The sequence below is a fragment of the Agelaius tricolor genome, unplaced genomic scaffold (assembly GCF_023055355.1).
Source record: "Agelaius tricolor isolate 1412-34295 unplaced genomic scaffold, bAgeTri1.0.p SCAF_61, whole genome shotgun sequence".
Classification (NCBI taxonomy): domain Eukaryota; kingdom Metazoa; phylum Chordata; class Aves; order Passeriformes; family Icteridae; genus Agelaius; species Agelaius tricolor.
In genome coordinates, this window is record NW_027269321.1 from 708,738 (window position 1) to 725,708 (window position 16,971).

The 16,971-nt window shown below is 49.0% G+C and overlaps 1 protein-coding gene across 1 annotated transcript in view; it reads left to right on the forward strand.

Moving 5' to 3' along the window:
* Positions 1–16,971, forward strand: part of LOC139605196 (zinc finger protein 23-like) — a 554,146-nt gene that overhangs the window by 455,404 nt on the left and 81,771 nt on the right. The window lies entirely within an intron of this gene.

Here is a 16,971-nt window from a genome sequence, read left to right on the forward strand (position 1 = left end):
AACTTCCCCGATTCCCAGAGCTCTTGAATAAAAAGCACCGCATATAATCGCTGATGTGATTATGTGTTTCTGAACGCTAACATTTTGGCGACCCCGGATGAGACCCTGCGGGTGCTGCTGAGCGAGTTTCGCGACTCGACCACGCTCCAGCCGGCACCGAGGGATTCTCGGGGAGTTCGATCGGCCGCGACCGCTTCTGCCGCTCGCCACGTCCCCGGGAGAAAGGTAAGGTGCTTTTTACTTTGGTTTGCGTGCCTGCCAATGAGACGCAGCGAAAGCTACGCTTGGTTGGGCTAAAGGAATTCCTGCTGGTACAAGCCCAGGCGCCGTTCCATAAGACAATCGCGAGAGCGTTGCGGGTTCGGCAATTTGTGGTATATTTGGAAGGGAGAAACTGAAAGGGATTTTGGGCGGCAACACCTCTATCCCGCAAAGTTCTCCTTTGGGGTGCTTATTAGCACATTGGAAACAGGGGAATTTTGGGGAAGAATAACGTAAAGCTAAGTTGATTGATTATTGTAATACATGGTGGCCAGGATATGCCTTGGAGAATGGTGAAAAATGGCCAAAATACGGTACTCTGCAATATAACACTATTTTGCAGTTAATGTCATTTTGTAAACAAGAAGGAAAATGGGATGAGGTTCCGTATGTTGATTTGTTTTTCTATTTACGGGCAAAGCCAGAATGGCAGGATGAATGTGGATTAATGATGGTTAAAACATCTGCAAGCAATAAGTGTGGGGTTTGTGAGGAACGTTGTTTAGAACACTTGGCGTTGAAAGAAAGCCTGAGTAGGGAAAATTAGACAGATATTGATTTACAGGTAGCTCCAATAGGAACAAGAGAACCTAACCCTATCCCACCTGTTCCATCTGTCCCTATCCCACTGCCTGCTCCTACCCCACCTAGTCCTGAACCTGTCTCATCTAGTACACCCTTCCCTCTTTATTCTCCTCTCCCATCATCACCTGATCTCTCTTCCTCGGAAGATGAGCAAAACCTAACTGTGGCAGGAAGGAGAGAGAGAGAATCAACGATGGGGTAGCCCACAGAACCAGGAGTCGGTCTAACCTTGCCCCAGTTATGGATAGAAAAGACATAGGCAGACAAAAACGGAATGTAATTGCCCCCTTGCGACAAAGTGTAGGAGTGGAAGGGCCAGTATTTATAAAAGTGCCTTTCTCTCCTGCAGATTTAGTTATTTGGAAACAATCAGCCAGAATTCATAGAGAAAATCCTGATAAAATGGCATGAGTAGTAAAAATGGTTATAAAAAACTTAAAATCTTGACTGGGATGACATACAATAATATGTATATTAATATATTATATATATATAATTATATATAGTATATTAATATATCTAATATATTTATATTATATACTTTGATGGATTCTACTGAGAAAGAGATGGTACTTAATGCAGACAAAAAAGGGCAAGAGAGGACATCAGAAATGGACTCGTAACAGGGAATTTAGATGAGAATTTCCCAATTGAGGATCCAAATTGGGACCCTAATTTATTTTGCGGTATGGGGAGACTACGGAAATATCAAGAGTGGATCCAAATAGGAGTTCAGAATGCTGTGCCCAAAACTATAAATTGGTCTAAACTATACAAAGTTCGACAGGAAGGAATCTCCCACTGCGTTTTTGGAGAGGCTTAAGGAGGTAGCAAGAAAATATACAGATCTCCAAATGGACACAGCACAAGCAAAGGTTCAGCTCGCTCTCATATTCTTGGGCCAGTCACAGGACGATATTTGTAGAAAATTGCAAAATTAGAAGGGGAAGAACTAAGGAATTTGGATAAGCTACTTGAGGTAGCCTGGAAGGTATATAACAATCGCGAAAGAGAAGCTAGTAAAAGGCAGCAGCAGAATCTGTTGGCAGTAATACAAGGAAAAGGGAACCCAAATTTCAGGGGATGTAACAGGAATAGTCAAAATAGGAGACCAGTCAGGCAGGGGTTAAACCTAAATCAATGTGCATATTGCAAGCGGGAGGGGCATTGGAAGAGACAATGTCCAGACTTGAACAACCAGTTTCACCAGGGCAATCAGTGCCAGCAGGTTACCAAGGGGATGGTTTTGGGGGAGTATACCAGCTGACTAGACATAGAGCCAGTAGAACAAGTTAAGGAACCTGTTATAAATAAACAATTAGGACATAAAGAGGTCAAATTTCTAATAGATACAGGAGCTACTTACTCGGTATTGAATGATCTGCAAGGACAAATTGGGGACAAGCAAACAACAATAGTCGGCGCTACAGGGAAAGAGGAAAAACGGCCATTCTTGCAACCCCTAGATTTGTGTTTTGGGAACAAAGTTATAACACACGAATTCCTATACGTATCTGAGGGTGCAATTCCGCTTGTAGGGAGAGATTTGCTAGCAAAACTTGATACGGTAATAACCTTTGAAAATGGGGAGCTTATAATGAAAATACCTGAATCAAAGACGGGACAGATATTAATGATCAAAGAAAAACCTGTTCCGTCTATCCCTAGGGAGGTAGGAGATGCAGTGATTCCCTCTGTATGGGAGACAGATATACCAGGGAAAGCTAAATTGGCACAACCAGTGCATGTAGAGTTAAAAGAAGGGGCAGGGGCTCTACAAGTCAAACACTATCCCATAAAACCAGAAGCATGGCAAGGAATAAGTAAAGATTATTGAGAAATTCTTGAAATACCGAATTTTAGAAGAATGTGAATCAGAATTTAATACACCGATATTTCCAGTAAAGAAACCAAATGGTGAATATAGATTAGTGCAGGATTTGGGAGCAATCAATAAAATAACAAAGGACATTTCTCCAGTGGTAACAAATCCTTACACACTGCTAACATCCGTAAAGGAGATATATAAGCGGTTCACTGAAATTGATTTAAAAGATGCCTTTTTCTGCATCCCCCTTGACAAAGAAAGTAGGAAACTGTTTGCCTGTGAGTGGGAAAACCCAGGGAATGGGAGAAAGACCCAGCTCACCTGGACACGATATAAGAACTCGCCGACCCTGTTTGGAAACCAACTGGCAAAGGAGCTGGAGATTTGGACCGAGAGTGGGCAAGTACCAAGAGACCAATACCTGTTGTTGCAGTATGTTGATGATATACTAATAGCTACAGAAGAAAAGCAACCTGTATAAAGGTAACCATTGAGATTTTATATTCCCTGGGAATGGGAGGTTATAACGTATCCAGAGGAAAGGCACAAATTGCCCAACAGACTGTGATCTACCTGGGATGTGAAATTTCACAAGGGCAACGAAAACTAGGCACTAACCGTATCCAAGCCATTTGTGCTATTCCAGAGCCCCAGAATCTACATGAGCTGCGAGTCTTCCTCGGGATGGCAGGATGGTGTCACCTGTGGATCATGGACTATGGACTGATTGCGAAACCCCTGTGTGAAGCTCAGAAGATGCAGCATTCACCTGGGGCAAGCCACAGAAAGAAGCCTTCCTAAAATTAAAGGAAGCACTGACAACTGCTCCAGCATTAGGCTTACCTGATCTGTCTAAAGATTTTCAGCTGTTTGTCCATGAAAGGCTGCGCCTAGCACTAGGAGTCCTGACCCAAGGTCTGGGAAGCTGGAAAAGGCCGCTGGGCTACTTTTCCAAACAACTTGACAGCATAAGTGCCGGGTGGCCTCCATGTCTGCGGGCAGTCGCAGCCACTGTGATGCTGATACAAGAAGCCAGGAAGCTCACGATGGGAAGGCACATAGATGTCAATGTACCACACATGGTAACCACTGTCTTAGAGCAGAAGGGGGGCCATTGGCTATCCCCAAGCAGGATGATGAAATTCCAGGTAGTCCTGACTGAGCAGGATGATGTCACATTAAAAACAACCAACCTTTTGAATCCAGCTTTGTTCCTAGGTACCACAACTGAAAAAGGCCCATTAGAGCATGACTGTGTGGAGGTAATAGAGTACACCTATTCAGCAAGAGAAGACCTGAAAGACGTCCCACTAGAGCAGCCAGAGTGGGAGCTGTTAACAGATGGGAGCAGCTTCGTGGAAAACGGAACCAGATACGCTGGGTATGCGGTAACAACAGTCAGTACAGCAGTGGAGGCAAAGGCATTACCACCAAATACATCTGCCCAGAAGGCAGAACTGGTTGCTTTAACCAGGGCACTAGAATTAAGTGAAGGGAAAAAGGTAAATATCTGGACTGACTCAAAATATGCTTTTGGAGTGGTGCATGTACACAGAGCACTGTGGAAAGAAAGAGGACTATTGTCCTTCTCAGGGTATGCACATTAAACATCAGGATGCAGTCCTGCAATTGATAAAAGCAGTACAAAAACCTGAACAAGTGGCAATCATACACTGTAAAGCACAGCAATCAGGAAACTCCAAAATCTGTGAGGGAAATCGAAAGGCAGACTGGGCAGCCTGATAGGTTGCTCGAGAGGTGCAAACAACAATGGCATTGATACCTTTATAGCTTAATGTATCCCAATTCAATTTGCCTCCAGAACCAAAATATTCAGTAGAAGATGAGAGACTGGCACGTTTGCTAAATGCACAAAAGAATTCAGAGGGATGGTATGTGACTGCACAGGACAGATAGTGGTACCCCCTTGATAATGAGAGAAGTTCTACAAATTAAAAATAACGAATGTCACTGGGGAGCAGAGGCATTGGTAAAATTGCTGAAGCAGAGTTTAATTTCGGTACGGATGTTAACAATGGCAAAATCAGTAATGTCAAAGTGTGATATCTGCTTGAAAAACAACCCAGTGGCTGACGGCAGGCACAGCCAGGAAGAATTCGGATAGGAATAGTGCCAGGAGACTATTGGCAGGTAGATTTTGTAGAACTGCCAAGAACTTGAAGATACAAATACCTGTTAGTGGGGGTTGACACATTCTCTGGGTGGCCAGAAGCCCTTCCCTGTCGCACCAACCAAGCAAAGGAAACAGTAAAGTGGTTACTACAGGAGATTATTCCCAGGTTCGGGGTGCCCCTAGGGCATCATCAGATAGGGGGCCCCATTTCATAGCTACAGTAGTAAGAGAGGTAAGTAGATTGCTGGGGATGACTTGGGACCTCCACACACCGTGGAGACCCCAGTCAAGTGGACAGGTAGAGAGGATGAATCAGACACTAAAGAGGCAAATCAGTAAAATATGCCAAGAAGCCAAATTGCAGTGGCCCCAGGCTTTGCCAATAGCACTGTTGAGGATTCGGATAAAGCCTAGGAGTGGGATGTCAGTCAGCCCTTATGAGATATTGCATGGGAAACCATATGAATCTCCTGAGCCTAACCCTAATGTGGAGCAGTGGCCGGTGAAAAGTGAAACGCCCAGGCTAGATAAGTGTCCAGCCAACCTCCAGCCAGTAAGGCACTTCCCCAACCCGGAGTCAGGGGCTTGTGCCTAAGGCGATGTCAGGCCTTGCGGACGTGTGGCCGCAGTAAAGAGCTCCGAAGTCGCAGGATGAAATGAAGAGGCGACCCTCAGTTTCTTCGGGGGGGTGGTTTTATTGGTAGGGAAACGTGCAGGTTCGGTGGAAGAAGCTGAGAGCCCCGAGGCAGGGAAAAAGCCTCGGTTTTACAGAGGGTGGGAGGGGTGAAAGATAGCAAATCAGAGAGGGATACATTAAGGATTGGCATGATCGGAGAACCCATCAAACACAGTTGCGGGAGGGACCCTGGCCCCTAACCCAATCACTCGACACCCTGGCCCGAACTCTCTAGAAAAAGAGGCAGGGGTGTTGAGTGACAGGCAGGCTGCCAGGGGTGGGGAACAAGAAAGATACATTTGGTAACCAAGACAACTGGGGAGGGGTTTGGGGATTGACACAAACTGGTAACAGGACAGGACTTTCTGAGAGAACAATGGAGGGAAAACTGAACAAGCATAAAACACACCACAACATCTCCCCCTTTTTCGTTTAAAAATAAAAGAACTGTAAGGGCAAACACTGTTCAAAATGAAGTTTCAGCCTGCTCCGCGTCGCTAGAAACCGAGCTGGAGTCTTCAGGATCGGAGTTTTCTGATGAAGCGGTGTCAACTCTTTCTCCTTCTTCTTCTGAGACTTCCGCTCGGCTGACGTCTGGGACATTGATGGTCCTGGATATAAGTCTCTTTACGAGTCCCCAGACTACGGAGCAGGCGATCAAAACAATAAGTAAAACTAAAAGGGTGGAAAGTATAGTTTTCAGGATGGACTCAGCCCAGCTTGACAGACCCCATCCTTGAAAGAGGTCCCCCAGCCAGTCTGATGTCTGTTGTTTTATTTGGTGGACAAGGCTTTGCATTTTATCTATGGCCACCCTTGCGTCCTCAGCCCGAGATGACAAATTAAGGCAGCAGAGGCCCTCAAACTCCTCGCAGCGGTGGTGATGCAGTAAAAGCAGGAAGTCAATTGCCGCGCGATTTTGGAGGGTCGCCTTCCTTGTAATTTCCTCGTCTGTGAGGAGGTCTGATAGCGTCGCTGACGTTAAATTGGCTTGCTTAGCTACCCAACACTCCAGGTGGGCCAATTCACCTAGAGACTTGGCCACAGACACCCAGGGCAAAAGCAGGGTGAGGGCTACAGTTTTTGGTTTCGACCAATGTTCAATTTGGGAGTCACAATCCGGGTCGAGATCTTTGAGATCTCTTTTGGAGCGGGCCGAATTCGGTTGTGCTCTTTTCATTTTCCAATCGCGAATTTGGGTAATGTTGGGTGTAAGCAGCGACAGCCGCCCAAAAGTGCAGATACCTCCGGCTAGACGAGCGGGGATGCCAGCCCAAGCTCGGTCTCCGCAAATGAAAAAGATACCTCGGGGCAGGGACAGCGGTTGGCTACCCAGGGTGGAAGCAAGTGGCATCTCGATGGTCATTCGACACCACTGGGCAGCTTTGTACTCGGGCCTTGATGGTTTGATCCACGAGTACCTGCTGTCCCAAGGGTTAGGGGCGAACTGAAACCAAATACAGAGGGAAGCATTGGCTGAGCCGAGCAAATCAAGCTCTGGAGGTTCAGAGCTCAAAGGGACCAGCCCCTTGACTCCTTCTCCCCAGGCATTTTGTGCATTGATTTTTAGAGGAGGGGTCTTGGATAAGAGGGAGGTGAGGGAAGTATTGAAAGGGGAGGGAAACTCATTAAGGGAGAGAGGGATCCCCACAAGGCATGACGACATCGGGTCCTCTGCTGAGCCCATATCTAAACATATGTGTTCTTGGCCAAGGGCACTCGCGAGGGTGCGCCAAACGTTGGCCTTGGGCTGGGGGACGATCCATGGGCCCACTGATGGCATCAGGGTCCAGATGAGGACGGCTGTCAAGCGGGCTAAGATGTAGACACGTTCCATTGGGGGAAAACTAAAAACAAACAAGAGACAGACATAAGGAATGACTCTGAATCAGGTCCTGCCCGGGGCAGGGAGAGGGTTAAACTGGGAGTGGCTCCATCCCTGGGAGCTTCCGCCGCCGCCGCCAACATGCCTCCGTGACCTGTTCTACGTTTTCTGCTCTCAGAGTCTTCCCAGGGCGGAAGGGCTTGACCCACTTAGCGGGGATCCATCTCGGACCTGAGGGGGTGGACACGCAAGCGTATCCCCTCCCCCAAGTCACTAGATCGAAAGGCCCCTCCGTTTTCCAGGTCTCCGGATCCTTAATCAGGACAGGAGGCCTGACCCTGGCCTGCAGCTGCTCATGTCTCCCGAAATGTCGCACGATAGGCGGATTGAGATTTTCGAAAGAACAGTTTAGGAAGTTAATGGTAAAAAGCGCCTTCGCGAGACGGATATGGGGGGACTCCACCTTCACAGCTACTCGCTGTTGTTCTAAAACTCTCTTCAGGCTCTGGTGGGTCCTTTCTACCACGGCTTGGCCTGTCGGGGAATAGGGGATGCCGGTCTTATGCTCTATTCCCCATTGTTGCAGGAAGCTTCGCAGCTCCCTGGATTTATACGCCGGGCCATTGTCTGTTTTCAGGACCTTGGGGATGCCCAGGACAGCAAACGCTTGAACTAGGTGTTTTTCACAATCTGCTGCCTTTTCCCCTGTGTGGGCAGAGGCATAGACTGCGCCGGAGAAGGTATCCACTGAGACATGTACGAATTGCAGACGGCCAAAGGCAGGGATGTGGGTAACATCCATCTGCCACACCTCGCAACTAGATAGACCTCTGGGGTTAGCTCCCAAGGGTATTGTTGGGAGCTGGTGGGACTGGCATTGAGGACATGTAGCCACGATCGCCTTGGCCTGTTCGCGTGTAAGATGGAATTGTCGAACAAGGCCAGGGGCGTTCTGATGAAATTGCTGGTGGCTGATCTTGGCCTGACTGAACAGATCAGGGAGTGGGGCAGCTTGAACAGGAGCAGCAAGGGCGTCAGCACGCCTATTGCCTTCCGCAATAAATCCAGGCAAATCGGTATGTGACCTGACATGCATCACATAAAAGGGTTGCTCTCGGTGGGAGACTAAGTTCACAAGCTTAGAGAGCAAGTTAAACAAAGGGATGTTTGATACCTCCTGTAAAATTGCATTTTCGGCTCTGGAAACTACACCCGCGACATAGGCTGAATCAGTGACCAAATTGAATGGTTCAGAGAACCTCTCAAAGGCTCTGACGACTGCGTCCAACTCAGCAACTTGAGGTGAACCTTCCACCTCGGTGACATCTGCCTCCCACCGCTGAGTCTGAGGATCCTTCCAAGTCATCACTGACTTGTGGGATGCTCCAGACGCGTCTGTAAAAACTGTCAAAGCCTTCAGAGGAGTTCTACTCTGAACTGATTTTAGAGACAATGTGAATTCCTGATTGAATAATTTGTGGGCCGGCCGATCTACTGCGATTTGGCCGGTGTAGCTGTCCAAAGCCAGTTGAAGCATCTCATTTGTTTCCAGAAGGTTATCAATCATCTTTCTTTTTAGATGGCCTGAATCGAATTTTAAAGGAATGTGGATGCAGTCAAAGTCACAACCTGCCAACTCTCTGATCCGCGATCTAGCCTTTCTGATCAATTCTGCCACCAGCTCGGCTGGCTGCGTCATCCTTTTGGACCTGTGATGGCTGAGGAACACCCACTCTATGATTAAGAGGGGATCCCCCGAGCCCTGGTCCTTGCCCTTGATGGAATCATCCCACTGGAAAATCACCCCATGGAGGTGTGGCAGCTTACCTAGAACAATGAATTTAAATGGCAGGCCCGGGTGATATCTGTGGGCCTGCCTGGCCGAGATGGAGTTTTGGATCTTCTCCAGCGCTGTCTGGGCCTCTGGGGTAAGGGACCTTGGAGAACTAAGCTCTTCTCCCCCTTTCAATAAATTGAAAAGGGGGGCTAGGTCTTCTGTTGGAATGCCTAGCCAAGGCCTTACCCAATTCAAGGACCCACACAGCTGGTGGACATCCGCCAGGTTTTTGATGTTAGTTTTAATAGCCAATTTTTGCGGAACAATGGTCCGCTTCGTTATTTCCAGGCCCAGGTACTTCCAGGGTGGCATCTGTTGAATCTTATCTTGCTGGAGCTCGAACCCTGCAACAACCAATGCATCGACTGTTAGGTCAAGCGCGTGGGTAAGTAGGTCGTTGGTCGGAGCGCACACTAGGATGTCATCCATATAATGGTAAATGATGGTGTCTTTGGCGGCTGCACGTACTGGGGACAGCAAGGAGGCGACGTACCATTGACAGATCATCGGGCTGGCCTTTAGGCCTTGTGGAAGAACTCGCCAATGATAGCGCTTGCTTGGGGCTTCACGGTTGATGGCAGGAACCGTGAAGGCGAAACGCGGAGCATCGTCCGGGTGTAAGGGAATTTGGAAAAAGCAATCTTTTATGTCAATTACGACCAAATTCCAATTTTGGGGGAGCATCGTTGGGGACGGCATCCCTGGTTGGAGAGGCCCCATATCTTCAATGATGTTGTTAATTTGGCGGAGGTCGTGAAGGAGCCGCCACTTATCTTTGTTGGGCTTTTTGATAACGAACACTGGGGAGTTCCACTCTGACATGGTCTCCACCAGGTTGCCCTTGAGTAGCTGCTCCTTAACGAGCTCATTGAGCGCCGCTAATTTTTGCTTGTTGAGCGGCCACTGCACTACCTGTACTGGTTTATCAGATTTCCAATTCAGTTTCCAGGTAGGGCGCTCATCAGTGACCGCTGCCCGAAAAACCTGGGGAGCTGCTGGGAGGTCAATTCGGGCTCCCCACTGGGCCAAGAGGTCTCTCCCCCACAGGGGTTCCGTGTAATCTAATACGAATGGGCGCACTGAAGCCAATTGCCCATCCGGCCCCGTAATTTGTACAACGCTCTTTGATTGACGTGCCAATTGTAAACCCCCGACACCTCGGACGTGGCCAGGCGCGTTTTGCAATTCCCAATGTGACGGCCATTCCCGGGAAGGAATGATCGTTACATCTGCTCCTGTGTCCAACAAGCCTTTAAGAGGCTTGCCCTCTCCCCCTTTTGAGATATGACAGGTGACATGAGGCCTTTCCCGCCCCAGGACCTGGGCCCAAGCTACTGTTGGATTTTGGAGTTCAGCCGGAGGAAACCCCAGGGCCCAAGTTATTTCGGGAACAGGGATCGCTTGCGCGATCACCTGTCCCTTGGGCAGGAAAGTGGGGGGTTGGAGACAGTGCAGCCCCACGGCGAACAGTCCCGGGTCAGATGGCAGAAGACCTGGGATTATGTTCACCTCTAAAGGTGTGTGCTTAGTGTCTCCGACAACGACGTACTTACACCTTATCCGCCCCCAGTTTCCTGGGCATTCCGGGCTGACTGACACGAGTTGAAAATCGGAGTTCTTAAGATGTAGCGGCTCCGTCAGCTGCAGCCGGAAGGGTCTGAAAGCAGAAAAGGTAGTTAGCACGGGTCTAGGTTGGAGACATGCAACATATGACAAGTCCGGTGAGAATATGTCTTGTTTGGCAGGTGGCGGTCCCTGAGATCTCCCCTCCCTGCGTGGTGTTAGTTGTCCCGCCCTATTTTTATCATGGCGCAGGGGGGAACTGCGCTCAGATGTTAGTTTTTTGTCTGGGTTTTCCCCAGGAGTCCCTGCCCCCTTTTGAATTCATAAAATTCCCGCCGCAGCGGGCAGTCGGGCATCCAATGCCCGAGCTTTCCGCACAGATGGCAGGGTGATTTGGCGGCGGAAGGACCGGGAGCAGGCGAGCGGCAGGTGGCTTCAGAGAAGGTGTTTTCAGGCGCCTCTTCTACGGCGCTGACTCGGGGTGGCAGCTGTTTTCTCTTTTCTCCCTCCCTAGATGGCATGATTAGGACTTTCCGGGTGCAGACTTCGAGCATATCGTGCAGCGAGGGGGGTGGGTGCATCAGGAGGCTGAGGATGGCATCCCTACACGCAGAGTTTGCATTCGTGGATGCTACTTCCTTCAGGATATGTTCCCGGGCAACTTCGTCCGCCACTTGCTGCTCGACAGCTTTTTGAAGACGCTCGACAAAATCGAGGAAAGATTCCTCGGCGCCCTGAAAGATTCTGGAAAAAGAAAGGAGAGGAGCCGCCCCCGGCAGCGCCAGGAACGCCTTCTCGGCTGCCCGCGCTGACTCCCGGAGTGCTTCCTGGGGGATGGCACTCGCCTGCGAGTGCCCATCTGCCCAGTTGCCGGTCCCAAGGAGTTGATCGATGGCCAGGACATTGCCCGTTAGGTCCAGCCCCGTGTGGGGCCGTTCCCACAGGCTCGGGAGGGCCTCCGTCACTCCCCTCTTCCAGGCTGCCTCCCACATAGCCCGCTCGGTGGGATTGAGCAGACACGTGAAGAGGCGCCGGATGTCAGAGGGGGTGACATCGGCTTCGGTAAGTGTTGCCTGCAACACTCCCCGAAAGTATTCGCTGTCCCGGCCGTAATCTTTCTGTGCCTTGCACAGCTCCTTAATTTGTGAATGGTGTAAGGGGACCCACTGGCGACGCACCCCACCATTTCCCTCTGGATGGTAAACAACCGGGGCTGCGGATGGTATCGCAGCAGACCCCGGTTCCCGGTTCCCAACTGCTGCCCCCCCCCCGGAACCCAAAGCGCGGGAGCCGGCAGGGAGAGCGTGGGAACCGGGAGAGGAGGAGGTAGGGGCGTGGCTGGGAACTTGAGCAGGGCAATCCGATATCGAGGGACCCTCCCAGGAGGCGGAGACAAGGGGTGGAACCTTTTGACTGGCAGGGGGTGGAGAGATGGGAGGTGGTATGGGAGGAACCGAGGGAGGAGCCATGGGCGGGGATGTGGGAGGAGAAAGGGGAGGGACTACTGAAGAGGAGGTTTCTGGAAAGGAGGAGGGACCAGGAGGGGGGAAGGACGAGGGGGTAGAACACTGGGAGTGGCCGACTGGCAGGAAGGGGTTGGAGCTTGGGAAAAAGGGATTCTGGGGAGAAGAAGAGGGCTTTCCCGCCATTTCAGCCATGTGGTTGCCTCCATCTTGGGCCCCATAGGAGCCATTTTGGGGAATTGGAGGCGACTGGGAGCAAACTGGGGACTTAGAAATTAGGGTTTTGGATTTTGGGGTTTTAGAAACTGAGGACCTGGGGGCGGGAACAGGAGAGGTAGGGGAAGACGAGGAGCCCCTAAGAGACTGGCCAGGACTCTTAGGGCGGGGGGGCCGAGGATTTTGAAGGGGGCCAGGGGACGAATGGTCACCCTGCGCGGGGCTGGAGCGCGCTGCACCCTTCAGAATCCCGGTTTTACGTTTATGGGGACGGGAAGAAGGGTTAGGGGTAGAGGGAGAAGTAGAAGAACTGGGGCACGAACTAAAACTGACCGAAGGTTTTTCTGAGTTTCCTCCTGCTTTCAGGATAGATCGAATTTGTGAAATCCAAAAAGCTAACGGAGAAAGCGAGGTGTCTCGTGATCTAATCAAGTTTGATAACTTGGCATTTGCCCTCTGCCAAAAGGCAGGATCTTTAATTAGATCGGGGGAGACTTCGGGAAACTCAGAAAAAAGCCATCGGATTAATTTTTTAACTTCCTTTTTATCAACGGAACAACCCCCCCCAACTAGGATACCCACAACTTGGTAAAACAGCCCCTTCTGAGCTGCCGAGAGCGAAAACTTTGCACCCATCGCTCGATGTTATAAGTGGCAGCTGCGGAAAAGCCCTCCCCGTTCCAGTAAACGCGAAAGAAAAAAAATAAGGGTGCCCACCCCTGGCCCCTGTCTAGAGAAAAAGAAGGGTGGTGACGAAACACCAATAGAGGGGAAGGCGACAGGGAGAGTAGCAGAATACTCACGAAGTCCGGAGGCGACAAACGAAAAGCTGGAACGAGGGGTTTCCTGCGACAGGACGACTCCCAGGTGCAAGGAGCTGCCGTCCAGGGTCCCCGGGGAGCGCTACCTCGCGCACAAGGTCTGCTCGACCACAGGGTAGTTCCGCGACCGCTGGGATTCTCGAAATCCCGTCCGTGGGGTCCACGAATCCGAGAAAAGGGGGGGCCCCACGTTGGGCGCCAAAACTGGAGCAGTGGCCGGTGAAAAGTGAAATGCCCAGGCTAGATAAGTGTCCAGCCAACCTCCAGCCAGTAAGGCACTTCCCCAACCCGGAGTCAGGGGCTTGTGCCTAAGGCGATGTCAGGCCTTGCGGACGTGTGGCCGCAGTAAAGAGCTCCGAAGTCGCAGGATGAAATGAAGAGGCGACCCTCAGTTTCTTCGGGGGGGTGGTTTTATTGGTAGGGAAACGTGCAGGTTCGGTGGAAGAAGCTGAGAGCCCCGAGGCAGGGAAAAAGCCTCGGTTTTACAGAGGGTGGGAGGGGTGAAAGATAGCAAATCAGAGAGGGATACATTAAGGATTGGCATGATCGGAGAACCCATCAAACACAGTTGCGGGAGGGACCCTGGCCCCTAACCCAATCACTCGACACCCTGGCCCGAACTCTCTAGAAAAAGAGGCAGGGGTGTTGAGTGACAGGCAGGCTGCCAGGGGTGGGGAACAAGAAAGATACATTTGGTAACCAAGACAACTGGGGAGGGGTTTGGGGATTGACACAAACTGGTAACAGGACAGGACTTTCTGAGAGAACAATGGAGGGAAAACTGAACAAGCATAAAACACACCACAACACTAATGTGCACGTCACAGGAAAGCAGGAAGTGTATAATTATGTTCTGTCTCTCGGGAAAACTTTAGCTCAGCTCCAGAGCATCCTCGTGTGGAATAGACCGCTGACTCTCGAGAACCCAGTTCATAACATACATCCAGGAGACGAGGTGTACATCAAGAACTGGAACGAAGAACCGCTGAAAGAAAAGTGGAGTGGGCCCCACCAGGTACTGCTGACCACCTTTACAGCAGCCAAAGTAGCCGGCGTGGACCCCTGGATTCACTATACCCGAGTGAAGAAAATCCATCCTGGATCACAGACTGTGTAAACTGTGGAACCAACAAGGCTGCAGATAAGATGTGTTTAATCACTTTGAGAATGCTATCAGTAATTGTGCCAATGTTATGGTCATTAATGTCTTTCGGATGTGGAATGCAAAAATATCAACTAAACACTCTTCATTCTAGAATGAAGAGAGAGGTACAAGCAGAAACACAGGGGATAAAGGTTTCTAATGCAGTTTGGGCTGAGAATGTAATGATTGGATTAGTCAAAGCCTTTGCCAAAATGCAAAACACCTGTAGAATTAACTGCCTGTCTGCCAATACCAAAGGGCAGCAGGAGATCCAGTAAATTGGGGAATCATAACATCAAAACTACCTGAAATACAAAAGAACAAAACAATTGCATGCAAACAGGTACCTGAGTCGAGGCAAGTAGTCAAGGAAACTTGGGAGAAAATAGGAACATGGATGAAACCCATGGGCCAGAAAGACTGTATTCTAAGTGATGGCACACTAGGAACCCCTATGGGAGAATCAGGAGGCATCACACAATGGCAATGCTATTTGCCACACTATAAAGAGATTATAGAAAATGTTACAGAAACCACTCTGGTATGGTAAGTGTGAGGCCAAGGATCAGAAAGATCAGATAGAGCCTTGGGACAGTGCGTGGTCTGTGAGTATCCTTCAAAGATTCCAATGTATGGCAAACACCCCTTGGTGCATTAAGTGGGAAGGCTCCGAGAATGAAACAGATCCAGCAGTAACAAACACTGCCACCAGTAGCAGAACGAGGGCAGACCAAGTAAGTTGGTGGGCATGTAATAAAACTTAAGACTGCACTTCTGATGATGCAGAGATAAAGCCGATGCCACCCCTGGCAATAGCCCTACAAACTGGCTGTGCTTGCAGAGGGATCAAACATAAAGAAGGCAGAGTGAATTATAAAGCAGTTGTAGGATGTACCAGGAGTACAGTCCGAGGTCCAGGACAATTTGTATGGGCAGCAAGCGATGGCACCTGGACAACACATCTGCCTGTAGATGGGAAAGTAAAGGAAATTACTTTAGGCCTCCCAACCTCATGTCCAATTTGGAAAAAGTCCCCATTTAACGGAAAACATGAACTTGTGCAGATAAGAGCAAGACGAGAAGTTCTAGACAATGAAAATCCAGATGACACTTGGCAAGAACCCTCTAGTGGAGTGAAATTTGGGTGGGCCCTCGAGTCTTTGCTTGGTCCTACAGCAAACTATCAGAGTAGAAGATGCTGTACAAACTTACAGGTCAGGTAGATAGACTGGCAAGAGTCACCCGGGAAGGATTTAAAGAATTAAGCCAGCACAAAAATGACTTTACAAAATCGATTAGCCTTAGATTTGTTACTCCTGAAAGAGCATGGAGTATGTGGATTTTTAAAGGGACGGGTTGGTCATTGCTGCGTTCACATCCCAAATGTAACTGCAGATGTAGAATGTGACATCAATCAGTTGAAACAAAGAGAGCATGAAGCACAAGAAGAGCAAAAGGATTTGACTATGACCTGGCTAGGCAAAATCTTTAAAGGGTTAGGGTGGAATGTGAGTTCATGGATTAAATCTATCATTGAGAGTGTGATAATCTTACTAGTTGTATTCTTAGCAATTTGGTTAGTTCACAGCATCTTAAAGGGAGAGATACAGAAGAAAACATCCTGGAACCAGAAGATAATAAAGGCACTGACACGAGATCCACGCCCACCATCTTCTGGTTCTCCAGTGCGTGACAGCATCCACGACAACGTTTACATCAACCATGGACTTGAAGAACGTCAAGAATAAATTGAGAAATAAAGGACTGTATCAAGTGAAAACATTTACACCTATAGTGAAGTGAAAATGCTTTCAAAGGGGGGAGAATGATAGTGGGGCCCTGGAAAAATGTCAAAAATAGACTCTGAAAATGTTAGGCTTTGTGCTTGCCAGATCATGTGAAATCGCACCTCCGTAAGCAGAACATGATAAATGATATAATTGTTAGATGTGATGATTGTTTAGTAAGTAAATATAATTATTGTTTAATCATGAGAAGAATCATGAGGAACTATGTTAGAAGTTTGAGGGGGGCCACAAGGAGCCCATGCTTGGCTGAAATCTATGTATACAATAGAACAATTGAAGTTTAATCATTAACATGAAAGTTATATAACGATAGAATATAAAAACATGTTCATCCCAAACCCATGTCGGAGTCAGATTTGGGTTGGTACCCCTGACACCCAGAGCTCTTCAATAAAAGCACCTGCATATAATCATTCGGGTGATTATGTGTTTCTGAACGCTAATATACCCAGTAAAGTGTTAAACCCTTCCCAGCTGCTGTGCATGAGGCTCTATGAATATGCACCAGGCTGATGTAAGGGGAAAGGTATTTCAGGGGATCCCTGAAGGTAACAGGGTGCTCCTGGCTGAGTGCCAAGATGCACCCAGTTTACATCTTCCAAGAACTGTTTAGCATGGCTCTGCCCTGGATCTGCCTTTTTAGAGCATGCAGATTCCTTGGCTGTGGCTTTAGTCCATTCTCTTTATCACCTCCAGGTTTTGGGCCTTGGTGCACTCTGCCTTCAGACAGGGAGTGCTGATAGTTGGCAGATCTGTACAGGTGTCCTCATCCTGGGTGCATTGGATGTTATCCCATCCAAGCAGGCAGTT